Source organism: Cajanus cajan, chromosome 7 (genome assembly GCF_000230855.2).
Source record: "Cajanus cajan strain Asha chromosome 7, NIPB_CcT2T_4, whole genome shotgun sequence".
NCBI classification, from domain to species: Eukaryota; Viridiplantae; Streptophyta; class Magnoliopsida; order Fabales; family Fabaceae; genus Cajanus; species Cajanus cajan.
The window spans coordinates 21,071,980-21,081,556 of NC_138523.1; positions in this window are offsets into that span (position 1 = coordinate 21,071,980).

Genomic DNA, 9,577 nt, shown 5'->3' on the forward strand with positions numbered 1-9,577 from the left:
CAACCCTATCCCTAAGGTCGAACATAGGACTTGGAAAGCCCTCAAAAAACCCCAATTGTTGGGGTGCAACTGGCAAGGGGCCGAGTTGACAAAATTTAAGAAATCACATTCAAATTGAGAAAAGGGTAGGAACACGCCCAAATCCCTAAAAAAGCACTGGTACATATAGAAGAAAGGAGGGTCAGAGGTACCCCCCATATAAACGCGCTCACCGAGCTAACAAGGTTCTAGCCGGATAAGCCTGGAAACGGAAGGTTCATAGATCCTATGCGATTTCCGCATCACATTAATCTCCATGAACGATTTGAAGACACTTTGGAATTCCCCGACGTCACCCCTGACCCAGTCGTAGCCAGGGATGACAGGGAAGGGTTCCCTAGGCTGGTTTCCCTTCTTTTTGGCGGCGGTCGTCTCGGCGGCCACCGCCTTGCCGCGCGCCTTGCCTTTACCCTTGGCAGGCGTAGAAGGAGCGGCACCACTGTTACCAACCATCAAGAAAATAAAAACATTTGAGAAGAAGGCGAGGATAGGGAAATTGAAGTACCTGGTACTCCTTTGACAAATGAAAGAACAATAAGGAAGGAGGAGAACTTAGTTGCCGGAAATGGCAACGGAGGAGAACGGAGACAAGGAAAGCGGAGACGGAGAGTGAACAGTGGAGATAGAAACGGCGTGCGCAAGAAGCTAAAGAACGAAAAATGAGTAAAGTGAATGGGAAAGGGCGCGAGAGAGAGAAAAAGGGGTTTTCCAAATTCAAAACGGCAATAACACGTGTCAGCAAAAGGGACAAGACTGGCGGCATATTAATGAGGCCCCATCATGATGAAGCACTACCATCATTGCGTAACCATCATCCCCATTAACGTGCCGCCCACGCGTTTCAGAATCCGAAGCGACCTTGTGACACATGGCAGCATAGGAGAGAAGCGTACGCGAAGGGTCACGGCCCCCTACCGACCTTGGCATTAACTCCTTGACCCATAGTTGTCGGAGCTCGGGAGGCTAGTGTACTATCCATACCGCTATGCCGAGCTCGAGCTCGGCATCTCAGCGCGGCGTGACCTCGGACACGCGCTAGGCCACGTCAACTCGACACCCAAATAGGTCATAAACTGATCTCAGGCCCAAGGCCCAACAAAACCCTAAATTCACACAAAGGTACGTGCATTACTTATACGAGATTCATACACCCACAAACACTAACTTTAGCATCGGAGTCTCTTTTGCAGGTACCACTCCCATCCTGGAGAAACAAGCGTACCCAATGAAGGAGGCTCGCCGATCTTACCCAACAGATCGTCCCCTACGACCAATCTCCGATAAGAATACATAATATACATGATTATAAAAAAAATATTTCTTTTAAAACATTTAAAATAATTTTAATTTTTAAACTTCAATTTAATTACCAAATTAATTAATCTCATATAAATTAAATTCTATAACACAAAAACAAAATTAATTCAAAAAATAAAAACTATAACTAATCATTATTCTATCCTATCCCTCAACATCAAAATCAATATTTAAACCCTAAACAACATTATTCACTATTCTATATCTAAATACTAAAAAAATTCTTACTTCCCACAAATTTAAATCATCAATAATATCAACAAACTTTTCACATAAAAAATCTAAACTCTAAAATTATAATAGAGAACAACAACATATAATTATATTATTAAAATAAATTATAATTTTAATACTTCATTATAATTAACAAAAACAAATTTACTTTCACATATACTAAATTTTAATTATCAACAAAATTTCCTCAAATATATTTTTAACACTAAGAAATAAATATAAAAAATAATAGAATTATAAACTTACCCCTTCTTCTCTGAAAATTTTTTTCTTCTCTTCGTTTTTTCCATCTTCACTCTTCACTATACTGCTTCTTGCATACCTCTCCCTCAGCCCTCTCGGTCACTTAAAGTGGAAGAAATAGGAAATCTCTTGATTATCAGAGCACTGACGAAGGGACAAATGCATCCAAAGTGTGCATGCAAAGCAAACTATAATTAACTACAATGTTGACTAGTGAGAAACGAAATTTGTCATCCAGGCTGACTTTCTTTTGTTGCAGTACTACTCACAAAATGTCAGTACTAGTGACGTTTTGTGCATACAAGCCCACCTAAATGGAAAGCATCACGAAGGGTGGCATTTTCTTCATTTTGAGTGCACTTTGCAAGTCGTCAGCACGGCTGACGTTTTCTGCCACTACATGCACCAGCCCACGTTTTTTTCCACCAAATGCACCAACCTAGACACGCATGGAAACACGTTTTCTGCCACCACATGAACCAGCCCAGACACGCATACAGAGCATGCAGAATGCAAAACATATAGACACATGCAGTGACGGGATATGTACACAAAACGTCAATGGCTTTGATGTTTTATGTTCAAAATTTTCTGCATAGATGGCATCAATGGTGTTGACGACTTGTGTTGAACACTGCACTCATCAACTTTGTTGACGTTTTATTCTCATTCCCTTTCTTCAACTTTGTTGACGTTTTATTCTCATTCCCTTTCTCCTACGTGTCCAAAATAATTTCTTTTGGTAAATAGTTTTTTTTAATTTATTCAGTAGTTTTTATTTTTTTATTTATTATGGCCAAAAAGCCTACAAAGGACATCATAAACAAGCAATAAGAATGTAAGCAAGACTACTAGTTGGAATTTCATGAAGATGATAAATTAGAAGAAGTCAACCAATTAACTTTTGACAAAAAAATGGACAAAATGAAGGAGTAAGTTGCACAAAATCAAGAGTACAACTAAAGGTTCAACACCACATGAAGAAAGGTTATCCAGTAGTTTCTAATTGATTAACATAAAGCGTCATCCACTACTACTCGCACCTATGGTCACAACACGAGAGATACCCCCCACTACCATTACTTCTTACATAAGTAAGAAGTATCAAAACAAATAAGTAATCATGAGAATCAACAAAAGAAATCATACTACAACACAAAAAAATAATAAATCAAAGTATACACAAAAACACAATTAAGACACATAACACACATGTCCAATTTGAGTCAACCAGGCTCTGATACCATTAAATATGATACCCTTTACCCTGCATGCCATAATATAATATAAAATTGAATAACCTTAATATAATAAATAAACTCAAAATTCACACAGGTAGAGAGAATTAAATTTTAACATAAACTAGACTTAGTAGAAATAACAATTACAACAAAAATAAAAATTAAACTATTCAAAGTAAATAGCAAGAATCAAATCCTAACTAATTCTCCAATGTCAAGTGTCCTATCAGAGAAAAACCTAACATTGAGGACTAATCCTAATCACTGACATCCTCAGCTTCATGCTGATGATTACTTGCAAAGACCACAAAAAGATAACACAAAAGAAAAGGAAGTGAGAAACATTTCACTCTAGCTCACGGTGCAAGAATGCAAATCAGCTAACCAAACACAAACAGCACATACAACATGATATAACATACACAGTTACACATAATAATATTTAACTCATTCATAGCATAGTAAGCAACAAAAGATAACATTATAATGAATATGCAATGGACACGAACTACATATTATCATACATGTGGCACTAGTAAAAATATCATATATCACACTTGTGCATTGCTACTAGCAACACACTAGAGTGGTATAGGAGTACATGTTAGGTCACACGCTCTGCGCACTCTCACTAAAAGGACATACTACTAAGGTTTGGTCGGGATAGCTAAGCCACGTAAGATACATCTCATGCTCACGAGGGCAAGACTAGAACTTCCAAACCGAGTTATCCCCAAGGTTGACTCCCAACCTTTTACACAAGCGACATTCCTTGACAATGTATTTCATATTGTACCCTTCAAAAAAATACTTTTATGCACATGATGCATGTCAAACAGACTCTATGCATAACATTTCACATGATCTCATAATTCATTGTCAACTAATCCCATATCATAAAATCATCAACCATTCTCAATATAGAAATTAACATTTCAACTATATCAATTAAATATTAGCAATCAGTGGCAAGGGATCACATCACTACAACTCCTACATAGCTCACAACCATATCAATAACACACTCACATACTACATTTTCATAACTTAATCTTCTATAATATTGTGTGCTCCAAACACCCTAGCTAGAGTTTTATATATGAAATTAAGTTGATCTTAATTTTATTAAAAATATAAGACAATTATTTCCAACTTCTATGTTGACCTCAAGAGCTAAATATACCATCTACTATTTTAAATAAATACAAAGCTGTAATATTTTAGCCTAAATCTGACAGTCTGACCTTTGTTGACTAATTTGATCATAACTTGAGTTATAGACCTCCTCTTTAGGTGATTCTAACGAAATTTGAAAGCTCACATACAAGGATACAACTTTTATGAAGATCACAAAACCTAATTCTACCATTTAAGTCTACTTGAAAGGTTTACAATGTACGCACATTACATTTCATGCACAAAATATGAGGTTCATCTTTTAGCTCACCCAACTTGGTCATTCCTTAATATTTTTATGTGATTCTTAAGTCTAAAATGTAGCCATAAATGTGTACTTTCAAACTCAATAATTGGAACTCAATTTCATTAATTACACACAAAGAAATCACATAAATACCAAAGTATATTCATACTAGAATTTTCAAAACAAGGCACACCTCACACTCAAACTCTTTTTTCTCAATCCAATCGGTAAGAACTTTCCATAGGTTACATTACACTTCTAAAAGACAGAATTTAAATATACAACTATTATTCTTTCACTATCATCATAACAAGTTCCCTTAGGGTTTCCCATGGAAACCCACATGGACCTCAAATCATACAATTTTTTATCCAACATATGAAATTAATCATTCATTCAAATAATTCATGTAATTAGTTATGAATGAGAAGAATAAGGAATAGAATAGAAGCATTAGGGGAAACCTCTCATACATGGCACACAACATACATAGGCTTGGGGCCAATCCCATTACTGACATACTAACACACACCCAGAGCGAGGTTTCTCTCTCCCCCTTACCTAGATAAGATCTAGATGGTAGGTACATGGCTCTGGAGTGATTTCCTTCCTGCTCATGCTCTCCAAACTCTGAAGCGGGTATGTGAAAATAAAGGCGTAAATAGGGTTTGGTCAGAAAACTCCTTTTTTTTTAAATCCTAACCCCCCTTTAACCTTCTAGTTAAACATGTAACGTAGTTAGTAGACTGGAACGGGGCGTTCTTGTAGACGCCCAATTTCGTCCGGGGGGCATACAAACACCAAAATAGGACATCAAAGGGCCCAAAAGCCAAATCAACTATTTTTAGTGGCCTGGAACGGGTCAGTCCAAAATCGGAACGGGCCGTTCCGAGACTCCTAAAAGGGCCTAAAATTGTAGGTTGGAACGGTCGTTCTAGACCATAACGGGCCGTTCCAAACCAATCAAAGGGCCTAAAATATTTGGTCTGGAACGGGCCGTTCCAAAATCAGAACGGGTCGTTCTGGTTTTCGGAACGGGCCGTTCTGATTTCAGAACGGGCCGTTCTAGAGTGCAAAGTTAACATATAACGTTCGGATCTGGAACGGGTCGTTTTGAATCAAGAACAGGCCGTTCCGGCCCACAACTGATGCCTATAAATAGAGATCTCGGGCACAGTTCTCAGGGTGGCCAGAGAAATTTCGAATAAGACTCCTTTGAGCACGAAAATTCTCTATATCTCTCCCATCTATTGTATTTCTTGAGATTGGCGTCGCATCTCTATCTTCTCTCTCCCTCCTATTGTATTTCTTGAGATTTGTGAGGCAATTGTAGTGCGAAAGGTTGCCACAAAGCACCTAAAATCTCTCTATTTTGAAGATCCAATAGAGCTCATTCAAGAGGTATTTTAGTTAATTTCTTTCTCTCCTTTTTTTATTTTTTATCTATAATAATTATTGTTATAATAAAAACAATCATGTAGACATTTTAGGGTTAATTGTATTATTTAAATTTCAAACATGTAAATAATCATTAATAAAAGGGGATTTAATATTTATATTATTATTGTTTATAATGTTAACTTCGTCATAGGGTACCGATTAAGGGCGTTGTAGGGGTGCTTAATACCTTCCCTACACGTAACCGACCCCCGAACCCAATTTTGGTTATTAAGGCCATTATTGGACTTTTTAAAAAACATTTTCTTTTTCCAATGTTTTGAGTAAAATATTGGTGGCGACTCCATAGAACCTATTTTCAAAACCATCAATTAAGGATTAGTCTGGTGTCCGGGCATTTCTTAATCGATGAGATCTTTAAAAGGATGTCTAAACCATAGGTCGCGAGATCGAAAAATTTCAGGTTGCGACAGATGGCGACTCCACTGGGGACGTTTAAAGAGGGTCAGGCCCATTTAATTGTTGAATTTAATAAAATAAAAATAATAATTTAAATATTTCTTCCCCTTTACTTTGTTTGCTTTATTTGTTTGGCTTTATTATTTGTATGCTTGCTTAAATTCCGCACATGTTTGAATTAACAAATTGCACACAAATCATAGCACACAACAGTCCCCCTACACCCGGGGGCATGAGGGTATTAAACATAGGGAGCGGTTGACGTACGACCGGCCCAAGTTTGACCTTGGAGCCTGCGAGCCTTGTCGGAAATCACACTGAAGGTGATAACCGATTACTCTAGCCTGAAATACTGCGACAGACCTTAGAGTTTGTCAGGTGACGGCGACAGAGATACTGGGTCCCTATAATGGGGGAACCTTGGGAGCCTTAAGACCAAAGTGAGGATAATTAGAACTGCCCTATACAATGCACTTTTTTAACAGGGACCACAGACCATGGATGTATATGCGACTGTTTGTGGATTGTATGAGCATATGTTTATTGCATTTTGTCTATTCAAATCATTCATTTATTTTTTATAATTCCCCTAAGGTAAAGAAAAACACAAAAAATTAAAAATGCATTATCATGTGAGAGAAAACCTAGTGTGAAAATAAGATTTGTGAGAAGCATACATTCCTTCCTTTAAAAAAAGGGGGGCATCATGCATTTTCTACAAAATAAAAAAGAAAAAAAAAGAGGGAACGTGCATATCATATATTTAGGACCACAAGGGGATTTGTATCAAAGACGAGAAATTAGTGTGACCTCTATCACATCATAAAATATTATGAAGAGGAACACCGATAACTCACCTCTCGACAAGGATGAGCCATCAAGTCTTTGATAGAAACTCGCTTCATGCATTACCATTTAAATAAACTTGATAGGAAAATATCTTTTCCCTTAAAGGTGGCTTTTCAACATTCTATACTCACACGAGCTCAAAAGATAAAAGCTATGGAAGGCCTAGAGGAAAGAAATCGTGTCCTTAATGAGGAGCTTGAACAGCTCAAGGAACAAATGGCTAGAATGCTTGAGACCATGAATAAATTGCGGCACGACAATAGTACTAGCAACGTCGGTGATGTTTCCAAAGATCATCTGAATGCCTGGGAAGAAAGACTGAGAGCTGTGGAAGGCCACAATTTTGACGTTCAAGAGGCTGTGGATATGTGTCTGGTGCAGGATATCCAATTCCCCGCCAAGTTCAAAATCCCTGACTTTCAAAAGTACACTGGAGCCAGTTGTCCAAAAGGACATCTAACAATGTACTGTAGGAAGATAGCAGCCTATGTGAGCAATGAAAAGCTCCTAATTCACTGTTTTCAGGAAAGCCTTTCAGATGTTGCTCTCAATTGGTACATGCAGCTGGATGGAGGGAAGATCCAGACATGGAAACAGTTAGCCGACGCCTTTCTTCGTTGGTACAAGTACAACATCGACCTGGTTCCTGATAGGTTTGATTTGCAAAGCTTGAGCAAGAAGGGCGACAAGTCCTTCAAAACCTATGCACAGAGATGGAGAGAAACGGCTGCGCAAGTAGAGCCTTCATTATCTGATAAGGAGATGGTGACAATGTTCATCAATTCCTTAAGTGGACCTAGGGATGGCAAATATACCCGTACCCGCGGGTAATACCTGAACCCGTCCCGACTTTGACGGGGAATACCCGGTTTGACCGGGTACGGGTACGGGTAAAACTAATCGGGTACGGGTACGGGTATGTACTTACCCGCCCCGTACCCGTACCCGTCCCCGTTCTCATTTTTAATTTAATATTCACTTTCAATTTAATTATATTAAAAAAATTTAATATTTTTTATGTGCTATTATTTATTATAATATGAGATAAAGAAATAACCTAATTATAATTATAATATAATAAAAAAAAGAATTAAAAAATATCATTTTTTTTACAAAAAATAAAAAATAAAAAAATTGACGGGTACGGGTACGGGTATACCCAATACCCAACGGGGACGGGGATGGGGATGAAAATCTATACCCGACGGGTATGGGGACGGGGATGGGGATGAGTTTAACTTGCGGGGACGGGGACGGGTATCATGAAACCCGTACCCGCCCCGCCCCGTTGCCATCCCTAAGTGGACCCTATTATGACAAGATGATAGGGAACACTTCGACTCTCTTTACCGACATAGTCACTATCAGCGAAAGAGTCGAGCAAGGTCTAAAAAGTGGGAAGATAGGAAAATCCCCTGAAAGCCAAGGGTATAAGAAGATTTTTGGGGAAAATGAAATTAATGTTCTAACCTCTTCCGCTACTCCTCGAACGACCAAAGCATCACGAAAAGCAGAAAGGGAATTAGACAAAATTCTTATAAGCTACACAGAGCTATTTCCCCAATTAATGAAGGCATCCATGTTGGTAAGAACCCCACCACAAAGAAAGCAACAACCGTCTTACCCGCTATGGTATAGGCCAGAGGAAACATGCGATTATCACGTTGGGGCAGTAGTCCTGATGGAATCATGCTTTGGAGTGCAAGAGGTGACATACTCAAAGAACCAAGAGGAGTTGGCTAGACATGAAGGTTTGGGCCAGTCAGGGCCCAATGGGCCTGATGGGCCTGGGAAGGCCCAAGTTGAACTTTTCATGGGCCATATTTTGTTATAGCTATTTTCATATGTTTTGTATACATCATGTTAGTATAGGTATCATATATTTTGGTCTTGTATTTTGGACCACATAGAGTAGCATTTTAGGTTTTAGGCTTGTTGGGCCTAGTTTTGGGCTTCATGGGCCTTTGGGCTTTTGGTACCCAATATTGGGCTCATTTTCATTCTTGTAATTTTTCCTTTCTATTGTATTTGTTTGACCAATGTAATTAGGTCATTAGAATAGGAAAATACAAGGAATACTAAAGTATGCTAATTAGGTTAAATTAGGTTTAATTTGGAAGTCATTTAAGTTACATTTGAGTCACATGTTTAGCACCATGGGTGGCTGAACATGTGCCACTCAAATTAACCCTAAATGACTCTCAAATCACACCTAAATGCACCTTGGTACCTAAATTTTCGGACTTACACATGTGCACCAAAGTTTGAATTCAAAATTCAAATTTGAATTCAAACTTTAGGCGCCATTTTGTGAGGCTTTAGTTTAGGCACCTATGGGTCACAATTCTGTACATACTTAAGCCATTCTTTCACC